This window comes from Columba livia, chromosome 1 (genome assembly GCF_036013475.1).
Source record: "Columba livia isolate bColLiv1 breed racing homer chromosome 1, bColLiv1.pat.W.v2, whole genome shotgun sequence".
In the NCBI taxonomy this organism is placed as follows: domain Eukaryota; kingdom Metazoa; phylum Chordata; class Aves; order Columbiformes; family Columbidae; genus Columba; species Columba livia.
The window spans coordinates 22,631,652-22,645,139 of NC_088602.1; the positions used below are offsets into that span (position 1 = coordinate 22,631,652).

Below are 13,488 nucleotides of genomic sequence, written 5' to 3' on the forward strand. Positions count from 1 at the left end.
CCGTGAATGTGTTGTATCTTCACCGTTTGATCTTTCTTTGAAAATTTGGTTACTGCTTTTTCGAAATCTAAAATCTAACTCATGACAAATCAATAGAAGAGAAGCTGTGGTGAGGGAATGGTGAGGTGTGAGTAAGAAGAATATAAAAGATCAAATAGCTCATGTAGAATAAGGAACAACGTGAAGAAAACAGTGAAATAGAAAACCTTTTCAGTGAAAGAGGGTGTTTTTGTGATGTACCTTGACTGCATCATGATGAGAGGGAGAATATAGTGCCATTTGCTTTTCTTGAAGAAAAAAAAAGGTGATGTATCTTTACAAGGTTTTTGGAAGCTGTGTGGTCATAAAATGAAAGATATATTACTACTGGATCATCAAATCGTAACCAACATTGGGTATGAAACGCATCTGGAACCACAGTATTATAGAAAGAGATACTCAAGTCTTGAGCAATTAAAAAATTCATCCATTTGTAGGATTCAAGTGTTACAGAGATTAGTATTTTTAGACCTGTCTTGGATTTGCCTTCCATCTTTTATTCTTAGCTGGAGTAGTATTCCTGTTGTGCTAAAGGCACGCTGAAATCGCATGGGAAAGGTAAATGAAAATACAGTATTCAGTCTACTTCTCCAGTTGGATTTGGGTCTTCATTGCAAGACTTCCTGGTGATTCCATAAATTGGCCATCTTTACCGATAGTGAGCAGATTTTTAAAATTTGTATGCCATGTCCATTCAAGTAATTCTTGAATATGAATGTAATCTTTCATAGCTTTTTACAGGTTGATAATCTTTATCTTCAGATCTCATAAGAAAGTGCAAAGTGATTTAACAAGTTTTAAGCAAGAATCGTGAAAGGACAGTGTAAAACTCCAAGGTTTTTGAAAATGTGTGACATGAACAGATAGACCTGAAAATATTTTCTTATCCGTGCAACCGGTGTTTAGCAAAAAAAGGAAACCAATGCTGTAAGTTTCTGATGATCTTTGGCCACATGATGCTGTTAAATTCCTGTTTATAGTAAGATGAAGTGCTGAACAGGAGAACTTTTGGTAGATGTTTTTCTAATTGCAAGTATAAAGCTTGTTTATAAACTCGATTCATATGAAAACAGGGGTGCAAGGAGAGCTCAGAAATCTCACTGTTTCAAGAACATTTTCCAAATCCACCTATTAGACAGCTGGTTTTATTCTAAGCCCCATTTGCTTGATGGTCAAGTGCAACCTTATTAGAGTGTAATAAATATGAGTAATTTTTTCAGCCTTTCGTTATCTTCTGCAGGTGTTTCCAAAGGGTCTGACTATATTGGTTTGTGTACCGACTTCTGTTTTGTTTGTTGAAACCTAAATGTGGTTTATCAATAACTTCTGTGCTTCTTAGCTCAGCATTTCTTTTCCATAAATACTTCTCAAAATAGTGAATCGTCTGCTATGATAAAAGCTAAGTCCCTCAACCTTGTCATTTACAACTGACAGTGATATGGGCAACACTTTTTGTGCTCTATTTATTAACATACCTTGTTTTGAAATGTCAGTAAATACAGTCTTTGTCTGAACTGTAAATGGAAGGTCATGGTGGAGCAATGTATACATTGTCAGAAGAGCTTTGCTAATTGAGCTTGCCAGTAATGTGAGCAAACCCAGGCAGACTTAGTCTCACACTGTTAGTGGCTAGAGGAGATGCAGCTGAAGCTTCTGAACTTGGAGTTCTGTTGTCCGTGAAAATTTCTACATCAAAGAAGCACAAGGTCTAAAAAAGAAATGGAAAAAGACCGCTTATTTATCCGCCAGGTGTCTTGGGGACAAATGAGTACAACACAGTATTTGGAGACGTTAAGGTACCTTACATGTTTATTGATATTTTAGTGAGATGTTTTTCACTTACCTGCTGCAGAACTGTCAGACACAAGAAGTAATGAAAGCAGAGTACTTTTTTTCCTGATGTTTCTATGTTATCGTAAATCAAATAATTTTTAACCTGTGATGTTGGACCAGTTAACAGGTAGTGAAGAGTTGTTGCGAAAGGGCAACTACAAATTTGAGGCTGAAAGCAGCTTGTAGTTTTTCTTCATATGGCTGTAAATGCTGTTGTGAAAAGTACTGCTGTTGTTTCCTGTCTCCTTCCCCTAGAGCCCTTCAGTACTAGATAGGATGTTTCAGGATTGGTCTTTATAACCGTTTACATCTTTACATTACAGGGTATCAAATCAAGGCAAGGCTTTTCAGTGCCTTTCATCAAGAACTGATGTCATTGTAGTGGCTTTTGAGAAGTTTGCCCTTGTTTGGTGGAACATACATTTGATAACAGCACCAGAAACATGTCTGTCCATATATTGCGTACTGACTTCTAAACTGGAAACAAGGTGGTGCTTTGGAGTTTTAGGTAGGAGAAATGATAGATAGCATTGCTGCTACGGTCTCTAGGAAAAATAGCTGAAAAATTTTAGATGGTGTTGCATATTCCACAGTAAAAAAACCTTTATGTTGGTCTACTGATTCTGTGTGGCTGCTTAAGGAGACAAAGCTTACCCGGGCATGCCTTTTTTTGTCAGTTTCCCCAAGTGACTTTTGTGTCTGTTAGCAAATTTTTTAATCTGTTAACAAATTTCAGATCCATTTGATAAAATGATATGGTATCCAAATGTTCAGATTGTTTCAAACTTCATGACAAGCAGATGTAAAATAGAGGAGGACGTGTTCTGGGAGAAATACACGGAGTTGCACCGGGGCTGTTTCAGTTTAGCTGGACTGCGCTCTGAGCATCGCTGGTGACTGCACACTGGACCATGGCCACCGATGGCAGGTGGCGAAGGAGCTCGAGGGTTCTGTTGGGGGGAGCGGCAGGTGTAGGAGCAGCTGGAATGTGCCCAGTGGGAAATGCAGGAGTAACACGTAGGGCTGAGCTGCTGAGGACACGGGCTTCAGGAGCTGCACCCATCACAGAACACCTTGTCTTGTTCAGAAGCTCCAGACTGAAAGATTTTGTGGTGAAAAAGGGAACAGCTGAATTAATCATACATAAAGTACATAAAAGATTATTTTTAAAAAATACTCTTTTTTCAGTGAAATCTTTTAACAGACATTTAATATATTTGTTTTTTATTGGAGTTATTGAAACCTCACGAGTGTCATTTACCCCTTCCCCAAGAGAATAAGAGCTGGTCAGACTGTAAAATCTTGATGCTGATTGTCGAGGGTTAAGATTGCGGGGTGACAATAAAACCCTGGCAGATGTATTGTTAACCCCCTCTCCCCCCCACTTCCCCCTTTTTGCCCCTCCCTCTCCCCCCTTTCCACTAAGGAGAGGCGATTGGGAGGAAATAAGGACAGAGAGAAGAGAGTTGGAAAAATTAACAATGTTTTACTAATGCTACTAATAAGAATAGAGGAAATAATACAAAATATACAAAACCAATCTTGAAAGTCTCAGCAACTGCAGAGCCGGCAACCAAAGTCCTGGATTGGACTCTGCAGCCAACCAGAGCTGGATTCAGTCTGTCACTAGGCCTCAGTTCGCAGGGACGACTAGCAAGGTCCTCTCCTAATGTCGGCCATAAGCAGAAGGGAAAAGGGCAAAAGGGACGAGATCCTCGTGATCTCCCACTTTATATGAAGTATTCACGTGAATGGGATGTTATACACAGTTGGTCAGTTTCTTGCTCACTTGCTTCTCGTTGCCCCTCTTGCGAGATGTCCATCCGTGCTTATCAATAAGTTTGCATTCCATTGCTAGGTTTACCAAAACATGTGTCTGGTTCTCCAGGAAAATGCAGTTAATATGAAGGCTTTAGCTGACAGGCAAATTCACTAAAAGAGAAGTTTGTTTTTAGCAAAACCAGGACACCGATAAAATTAACTCGGCCAACTTACAACTCCTGTTAGTTATGAAGAATGTTCAAAAAGGCACTGCCAATTTAAAATGATATATAATGTATCTGTTCTGCGTCGTCTCTGAATGAAAGTATGGGGAATCCTGTAGCGGACTGATTTAATAGAGGGCAGGGGGAACATGTAGCAAAGCAGCAAGTCGAATAATTGAAAATTTTTGGGTAGGAAAATTACACAGGTAACAAAGTGTTTTGAGAAAATAGTAGGTGTTACCCAAGTAGTATCAAATTTAACCAGAAAATGTCAAGGATTTTTATGAAGATTGTTTTAATGTAGAATTGAGGAAAGGTGGTTTTTTTTAATATGGAAGAGTGTTTGGGGGGGGATATTTTTGATCCTCATATTGCTCACAAAAGCAATACCACTTACAATTCATGATAGTGCATACAGCACTTTGTTCTTTCTGACTATGTGAGTAAGATTGGACTTTTAAGAGATTTCGAAAGGTTTACTCAATTATGTTACTTGTGAAGTTATAGGAGGTCCTTGTGAAAATTGCCTTAATTGTTTAACTGTCCAAAAGGCTTGAGGTTTCTATTACTGGTTGTTTATTAAGCAGCTTTCACAAGGAAGTGTTTAAAAATGTGGTGTTATGAAAATCTTTAAGCTACCCGAAATTGTCTGACAGCTGAGGGATCACATCACTTCACATGTGCCAAACTTGGCATTTTCAGTCATAGATTCATTTAGTAGTTGTTACTGCAGCAATCTCAGAGTCCATTTATATTGCCCTCGCAAAGGCTTCAGAAGGGAGAACAAGTTGTTTGCCAAAGGAATATGCATTAAAACCTGTGCGAACTTTGTCGTACAGAATGGGCGAGGAGGAGGAGAAGCAGCAGCGGGATGCAGCCGTGTGGATGTACTGAAGGGTGATCAGATCACCGTAGTCATCTTTTTCCACCTCCAGGTCATTTTCCCAAGCACTTAAGCACAATGAAGATTTGGAATTTTTCTGTATTTCACAACTATTTTTTTATTGCCATATTAGAAAATATTCTGCTTTTTTCTAATTTCAGCAGCAGAGGATTTTTCAGTAATGCAAAGTGAATTTTCTTCCTATTAAGTGCAGTTACTCTGTCATTCTGTCTTGCATTTCTGCCCTTTGCAGAAAACAAGATGCCCACATGCAGAACCAGGATTCTTTATTTAAGGAGGCCGAGTTACTTAATGTGCTGTTTTATCAAATTTGGATTTGCTAAAATGCTTTTGCTGTTGTTTTTTCTCAATCTTTAAAATATTTTCACTTTTCTAAATTCCAGGGCATTTAAGTAGGTTGATAACTGAAATATAATGATGGAATGAGAACTGTATGGGTGTAATATAAGCAATATCTTGAATATCAGTCATATATGGATATCTGATATATGGAAAGTGTTTAGATCTATCTGTGTAGATATATATATATGATAATTCTTTTAAAGTCCTTTGCATGTGTTTTTTGTATTTTTAATAACAAAAGTCATGCCCTAGTTAGGTGAAAATTTGGGGATGCAAATACATTAACCAATGGGCTAGATTTTTATTCTCTGTAGCTTTTAACTTATTCTTTTGTTATTAGCCTATTTTTTAATGTGCTAGATTTCCAGGATGGCCAGATATGTGATTATGGTGCTGGAAAGAGTCATGTAAGTAATCCTTCACTGTTTGAAGGCTCCGTCAGTCATCTCAGTGTGTTGCCATGCAGTAGTGGTAGGTAAACTGGCTGAAATAACTCTCATATCTAGATATATAAATACAAATAGAGATAAGACTTCTACAGAGGAAAGACATTCTCGAAACCTCAGATCTAATTCCTCTTGTAAAGGTAATGAGCTGTACTAGCCAGGCGGAAAAAGTAGAGAGGTGTGGAGGACCAGAAGCTCTTTGATCACGAATTTACCTTTGAAGTAAGCTTAGTCAATAAGAACCCTGCAGTAGGATTTAGTAAAAACCCTAGAGTATGATTTTAGAAACACCTAGATGCAGTCTGCAGTTTAGATTTGTTGGTTTTTAGTACTGAATATGTTGCTAAGATTGTGGCCAAGTTATTATAGCACTGCGTAAAATGCTGTGGAAGATAGGAATATAAATTGTTCAAAGTACAGGAAATAGCCATAATAATGTTGGGGTTTTTTTTTTGCTTCTTGCTGTAGAAAGAAAATGCAATGATCTATATGAAAGATCTATACTTGCAGAGGAAAAGTTGAAAAGATGATAAGAAAACAGCCCTTTGATTAAATCTGAGCAGTTTCAAAGTAGCCTGTGAAAAATTCACCTTGTAAATAGGGCACATTTATCCCATATAAGAGCTTGCCCTACATGAACTCCCAACTTTATCCGACTTGCTCTCAACATGAGTGGCACAAAACTTAATCTTTGGGGCATTGTTTCAAATATTCTGTTTGTTCTGCACACAAAGGTGCTTTAACAAGTAAGCATAATAAATTATGTAGGCTTTTACCTTTTTAATTTTTTCCTCAGCCAGAACAGGAGGAGTTCTGTATTGGCCAGTGCAGGTAGGGTGATACGGAAGTGATGAGGGTACTATTTAAATGAAAATCAAAAATAAAATAGGGCTATTAAGGAAAATGGCATGGGCTACCGCAGCTGCATGCAAACCAGGGAGTAAATAAGGCAGTTTGCTTCCTTTGTGTGAAAGTATGAGATTATGATACCACTGAAGGCCTGTCAACCTACAGAACCCTCTCCAACAAAATGAGTGAGCAAAAATGGTACTCAGGCATTTTATTACCCATTCTAAACTCTCACTTGTGAGGCAGAACTGTAAATTGAAAAAGGAGACGGAATTGTCTCCAGAATCACGTAGTACCTAAAAACCAGTTTTGGTGCCTGCTCTCTTCTTGTGTTTGATCCTGCTGTGAGGTGTCCACAGCATCCAGGGTCACCCTGATCTTTGGAGATGGTAGTAGCACGTGTAGCAAAACTCACAGGAAATCTATTTCTGCAAGACTGTTTAGATTTGTTATTACGCTTTTGAGTTAATGATATTTGACATGATAGCAGCATTTTACTCTGAAGTTGTTCTAATGATGATTTTGCCTGTCATATCCACCTTTGCCTCCTTGAATTTCATACAGGAAGTTGGGCCCCGCAGCCCGTCCTGATGTACTGATGTACGTTTTTAGGGAGCGGGAGAGTTGGCCTAAACAGTATAACTAGATTTTTTTTCTTTCAACTCTAATTCAGTTCCAATGAAAGTGATAGAAAGGCCTGTGTATTAGCCTGTGCACAGGCTTCAGTAAGTCACGTTGCCCCAAGCTGGTAGTAACTAAGTGATAGCAACTGAAAGACATTCTTGGGATGTGTTCAGAGCATGAAAATGTAGTAGTGAGGCCAACAGCTTTCATCAGGCTGAAACAGAGATAAAATATGGTGGTGGTAACTAGCAGAAGGCTTCCTGGCATGGATATGGCATACCTCTATCCTCTATCTATCCAAATACTTTCTGTACTTTGAAAAATTGTGAGCATGTGTGCTTTGATAATTTAGGGGTTTGTTTTTGTTTGGCTGTTATTGGTAATTTTGACGGTTCCTGGTTTTAATGAGAACTTATTTAGATTCTTGATTTATTTTTTTAAATAGCTCTGAGATGGTCTTTATAAGAAGATAATTAGCAGGAAGTATTAAGAGATTATTTTTATTTTTTTTCCAGTGCTTTTCACAATTAATGTATTTTAATATTAAAAATAATTAAAATTTTAATTAATTATAGAATTAATTTAAAAAGAAGACTTTAATGTTTAGATTTTATACATGTTGGATTCTATGGAGCCATTGTTTTTACCAGTGTTCGTGGTGGTCTTTTGATGATAATTTATTTTCAAGTCTGTTAATAGATGTGACTGAAATGAATTATTTTGTGATTGCACATCGTTGAAATCAAGGAAATCAACTGCAGAAAGGTGCCGATACTATCATTTCAATAGGGTTGTATTGGCATTTAAATTGTGCTAAAGTACTATTTAGTATTGAAGTAGTCGGTTTTGTTTAAAGTGGAAAGAGAATTGAATTATTTTCTTTAACTACAAAATGATTAAAACAAACGAAACCCAGTTCCAATCCCTAAGAATGTACCTTGATAATAAGGAAATATTTTGATGAATGTTTTAATTACCTGAAGATCAGCAGGGTTGTTCAGACGCGCTTAGAAGCGCAAGTGTTGTGTGGGTCACAGACCCTGAGTTGGGGTGTGAGTTTTGCAAGGCTGAAGCCTGAGAGGTTTTTGCTGCGGTTTTACTCGTCCTAGGACCTAACTGGCAAGGGATAAACCACGTCCAGATTTTAGATTTACATGTCACAGAAGTGCTCTTTCTAGTAGGCTACAACTTAGTAAGCCCTGGCAACTGTCCTTTTAAACCTTGTTGGAGTTGTTTTGCTGGTGTGGTGTTTTGTGTATGCGTGTATGCATTTTTTTCTTCAATATAATTGAATTGCAAACTTCACAGCAAGACATAATAAACTTGTGTTTCATGCCTGTCAGGCTCACATACAGCTGAAGAAGTTGAATTTTTTTCTTTAGTATGATTGTGGGGTTGTTCATTTGTATCTCTTCCTGTATTCTATAAGACTTGAAAGTTTAAAATATTGAAAAGTCATTCGTTATAAATCTTAATAGAATCATTGTTGAAGCCATGATTGCAAAAGCAAAAATTTAGGGATAAAAGCACCTAGCTAAGTATTGTTCTTCTTAAGCTAAACTACTTTTGAAAATGAAAACTAATTTTATCCTTTTTTCAGTTAACTTGGCTCATCACAGGTAGACATGGGTGGGATTCTCGTCAGTTCTGAAAACTGGTGGCGCAGCCATTAATGATGCACAAATATTAGTGGTTAATGGAAGTCGTTGTGACTCACCCCATCAATGTGAACCCGCTAATGAGTAATGTTTTAGTAACCATACCCTTAGGTATGGGATTGTCCAAATGAAAATTGATTAGCATGATGCTAAAACCTTATAAAAAGGTGCATTAAAATGGAGATTTAGAGGGTGAGCCTGTTCATAAATATACATGGGACTGCTGCAAACGGTTAATAAGTGGAGGGGGAAAAAGGTAGCATCTACGTTATACGACCATAGATAATTCAAAGGAATTTTGACTACTCATTGATAGATATGTTTAAAATCAACCTTTGAAAACTAATGAGTTCAGAAACAGCCTAGTAGCAAAAAATACATGGAGTAATATTTCTTACAGACCTGGTTTGATGCTAAAAGTACTAAGTATGAAAGATTGTAATGGCTAAGCTGTCTAGAAACGCCAGGTTTTTTCTTCACTGCTTTGATGAGTAAAACTTGGTGGAAGAAGGGCCCAAGAGCAGAAGGCCTTTCCTGGAGTGTGAGAAAACGTCCTGTGATTTCCAGACATCTAGCATGCCAATATAGAATAAGTAATCATCTCCTGCTTGTAGTAACTTGCTGTGAGCAACAGAAATGCTGTCTCTCTCTTTTTTTTTTTTTAATATGATCACGTCTTAAAAATTAATAGATTTGGATAATTTTCATGTTTGCATTTTTTGTCTTCAAGATAGAAACCAAGTAACTCTGAAGTCTGAGTTTCCCCTCTGAATGAATACAAACATTTCCAGTGTATGTTAAGAAGTAGCATGTGACTGTGGTCTTTGTTCAAATGGAACAATGGTTTGAAAAAAATAAAAAGGAAAAAAATAAGCAGCAGTCCTGTAAAAAAGACGTGAAGAAAATGCATCGTTCATAACCTTCGAGTGAGTCCATAGCCTTACACAGTGAGGCAAAACCAGCTAGCATCCTGGGATTGTATAAAGTGGCAGATGCTGTGCAAGGCATGTAGAATGGTCTCTCTGCTGTATTTGGTGTTAGTGAAGCCTCAGCAGCAGCAGGGTGTAATTTGGAGCACTCAAGTTCAAGCACGTAGGTGGCCCCAGGCATAACAGCCAGAGGGAAGCAACAAGAAGGATCATATATCTAGAAAAAGTAACCCCCTGGGAAGCACTGAGCAGCAGGGAGCGCTTTTAATCCAGGTGATAGAACTGCAGAGAGATGCAGATCTTCAGAAGTTTAAGATGCGGTGCTTAGGGACATGGTTTAGTGGTGGACTTGGCAGTGTTATGTTAGTGGTCGGAATTGATGATCAGAAAGGTCTTTTCCAACCAAAATGCTTCTATGATTCTACGTTTGGTAGTTTCCATCTTCTGGTATAAATGAGTCTAAGTCCTTGCAGGGGAGGAATGGTTGGTTGCTCTTTCTGCTGGCACGTAAGAGAAGAGGCAGTAGGAGCAACCTTATTTGTTGCGTTAGAAGCAAAGAACCAACTCTGCCATAGGGAAGGGGGGAAGGGAAAGGATTGCCTGGGAATTGCGCAGCCATCATCATCAGAGACTCTAGGATCAGGGTGAAGAGAGAGCGATATCGTCTGTCACATCAGGCAGGTCAAAGAGGGTGATAGCCTGAAGTTCTTCATAGGTCTACGAACTTTTTGGTATAACCTGTGGTTTTTTAGCTCCTTTATTTGAAACTAGCCTGCTGCTTAGGATTTCTGTTTGTGCTTTGCAAATAATGATTAAATTAGAAGAGCTTAAAAATATTTCAGTGAGGATCTTCAGTTTCTCTTCAGTAGTAAGTGTTTAAATGCACAAGATTAGGTTTTGCATAGAAATCACACAAGGAGTCCCACAAAGCCAGATCTAGGAGAAGATAAAAGATTTGGTGCTGTGTCATGGTCATAAGGCCATTGTTCCATGAGGATGAATTATTCCCCTGCTGCTGAGTGGGGTGTTGTGGGGAGAAGGGTGATTTTTCGTAACTTTTGTTCTGTGGGGTTGTCAGAACGTTGTCTCTGAAGTACTCAGCTGTGTATTGCTGCACGGCTCTTTGCATTTGGTTTAGGATCATAACAGCTTTCTCATTTGCATTTGTCTGGTGTGAGCAGATTGTTTTACTTGGAGCAAATGTGCCTCTATTAGAACAAAAATGGGTGACTTTACAAAGTTGATACTTTTCAGTTATAAAAAAATAACTGTTTTGAAGTGGTGTGTTTTCAGAACACAATATAAAAATTGCTGAAAGATTTTTCTTCACTTGCTCAGCCCAAGTGATTGGAATAAGCACTTTAAACTTTCATTTTCTCCGTATAACTAAAAATACACTGAAATTTAACAAATTTAACTGAAGTTTGTCCGGATTTCTCCATTCTGTTTCTAGTGACTTCTTATTTTTTCTTTGCTAATAAATTTCTGATATGTAATAATTTGCCCAAAGAGACAAATCTGGAAAATTGCTTTTTTTCTGCACATGATGAACTTGAGTCAAAGGTATCTATCAAGAATCTCTGACCCAATTTTTAACTTCTGTTAGTGGACTCAAATGTTTTCCAGGGAGTCCTCAAAATGCTTATGTTTTAGGAACACCAATACTGCCCCTTAACTGCTTTCTGGTAGATATTTCTCTGTTGAACTTAAATACGGATTAATGGTCTTGTTTGGAAAAGTCTTTAAACTAACAATGTTATACAGTGAATACTAATGCAATGATTTTAGAATACGAGTCTTCAGAATAATACCTCTTTTTAAATTTAATTTTATAATCTTTAACTGTGATTTGTATCTCTTTACAGTGCTGTGACTATATCAGTATTTTTGTCTGTAGTAAGAATCTTCTGTTTCAGTGAAGGGCCTTTGACACTAGAAAGAGGTGAACTGCTGTGAATGGTTATTCTGGAGCTACTTGAGGTTTTTTTGTTGCTGTGTTTTATTTTGTGGCTTTGGAAGACTCCTACATGGATTGCTAAATTGTCTGCATTTTTAAATGTTTTCTGTAAATCCTGAGAGAAAAAAATCTGAGTGTGAATTGAATTGTAGCTGTGTGTTTTGCTAACCAGTACTGCGTCTTCTCTGTGTGTTTCTCTTATCTGTACCTACCTTGAACTTGGAGTAGAAGGTCTTTGGGGCAGGAATTGTTTCCCAGTGCTGTGCTGATTAATCAAATGACATAATAGAGTCTTTGTGTGAATATGGCTCCTTGTCTCTATAAAAACCCAAATAGTAAAATATTTTAAAGTAAAAATATCATGAGGATGTTACAAGCATTTTTGTAGAGTATTATCAACCTGTGAAAATGCAGCATCAGAAATTGTACTTTTGGTCAATTTATTTTTTATCTGAAAAAATTTTGGTTTCTGAGTAATATATCTTTAACTCTAAAAATATTAGGCATGTAGCTTATTAGCATCCCAGTATATTGAAGCAGCTTTTGTAAAAGATGTACATACACTCTTTTTGAGTCACAGCGTAGAGTGTTTTCTTACTTAGCAGTCTGAATTGCTTTAAATTTCAACATTAACTCTGAATGTAAAGATTTGTGCTGCTTGTTTATTTCTAGGACTTTTCTAGAAGCAATCAAAATTGAATGCTGCGTGCCCACATACCGCATTCTTTTATGTTGAAGCACTACTTATGTGGAGCGTATACCTTGGTTAAAGAAAACAAAACGGGGTAGTGGTGTGGGACAAGTTCTTCTGCATCTCACTGAGCTAATGCAGCACAATTTGCATCTATTATTATTATTATTGCTGTAGAAAAGATAAAGGGATATATTTTGCATCCTGCATCACAGTCAAGCTATGATGTTTTCTTCTGCCTTTAACCTGATCAACATGCAACACCTCAAATTCCTTTTATGTATTTTGTACGTGGATTGTACAGTTTCAGAAATCCAAGTTGAAGCCTTTAATGAGCAGTAGTAATTAAGTTTATCAAGGAATTTTTTTTCTGGATTATTAATTTTTTGCACCTTGTTTTACACAGTGTGAATCGCTACTTCATCGACAGCAAATTGTGGTCTTTTGTCTCTTTGAATATTTTTACACTAGAGCCTTATAGATTAAGGAAGATCTGACAGTTTCCCAGCATATGTGTTTACTAAATTACAGTAGGATATTAGGATTTATTATACCAATTTTTAGGTAGCCTAAACTGTCTTTTTGGGGTATGTTTTTCTCCAGATCAATGTAAACTGGGAAATCAGAGCAAGAGCTCAGCCTTATTATAATTCTTACAGTTTACAATTATTTAAGAGCCCCTGTTTTGTCCAGGATGTACAGTATGAGTGGGTATCTAAATCACACCATTTCAAAACAAGTCTAGAATAAATTTTCAGCTTTAGTTGTGAATTTCCTGATTATTTTCCCTCAAAATAAGCACTGCAGGTTTGATCAATATAAACATGCTAGCATTTGAGGAGTCTTCTGACTGCAGACACCAGGACTGGATTATGTGAAGCAGGACAGCAGAAAATGTAGGATTTAAGAAGTGAGTGGTTATGTTTCTAACCAGTTGAATTCTAGCTCAATTACTTAACTCACCACCCTAGTAAAAGAAAGAAAGGGAAGACGGAGAGAAAAAGAGTGTGAAGACAATGCTTTCCAGTTTTGCAGCTGTCTGAACTGATACACACTTGTAAATGGAAGTAATTTAGATTATTTTTCTCTCCAATATGAAGTGATATGGTAACGTTTAATCTGCATCTCATTCAGGTTTGGGGCTTTTTTTAATGTCAATGTGTCTGCAAACGTGCCTAATGACCCTGGGCCAAGCATGTTGCAGAGCTGGCTCCCTGTCCCTGTGCTGGGG

General features: G+C 37.4%; 1 protein-coding gene across 9 annotated transcripts in view; it reads left to right on the forward strand.

The window, feature by feature from the left end:
• The window catches only part of CDK8 (cyclin dependent kinase 8), an 88,937-nt gene that overhangs the window by 50,207 nt on the left and 25,242 nt on the right, over positions 1 to 13,488 (forward strand). The window contains exon 1 of one of the 9 annotated variants that reach the window (XM_065050511.1): positions 3,484 to 13,167. The exons of the other annotated variants lie outside the window; for them this stretch is intronic. The gene's annotated coding sequence lies outside the window, so the exon portion shown is untranslated. Of the gene's footprint in view, positions 1 to 3,483; positions 13,168 to 13,488 lie in introns of those variants that run through there. 9 annotated transcript variants of the gene reach the window in all.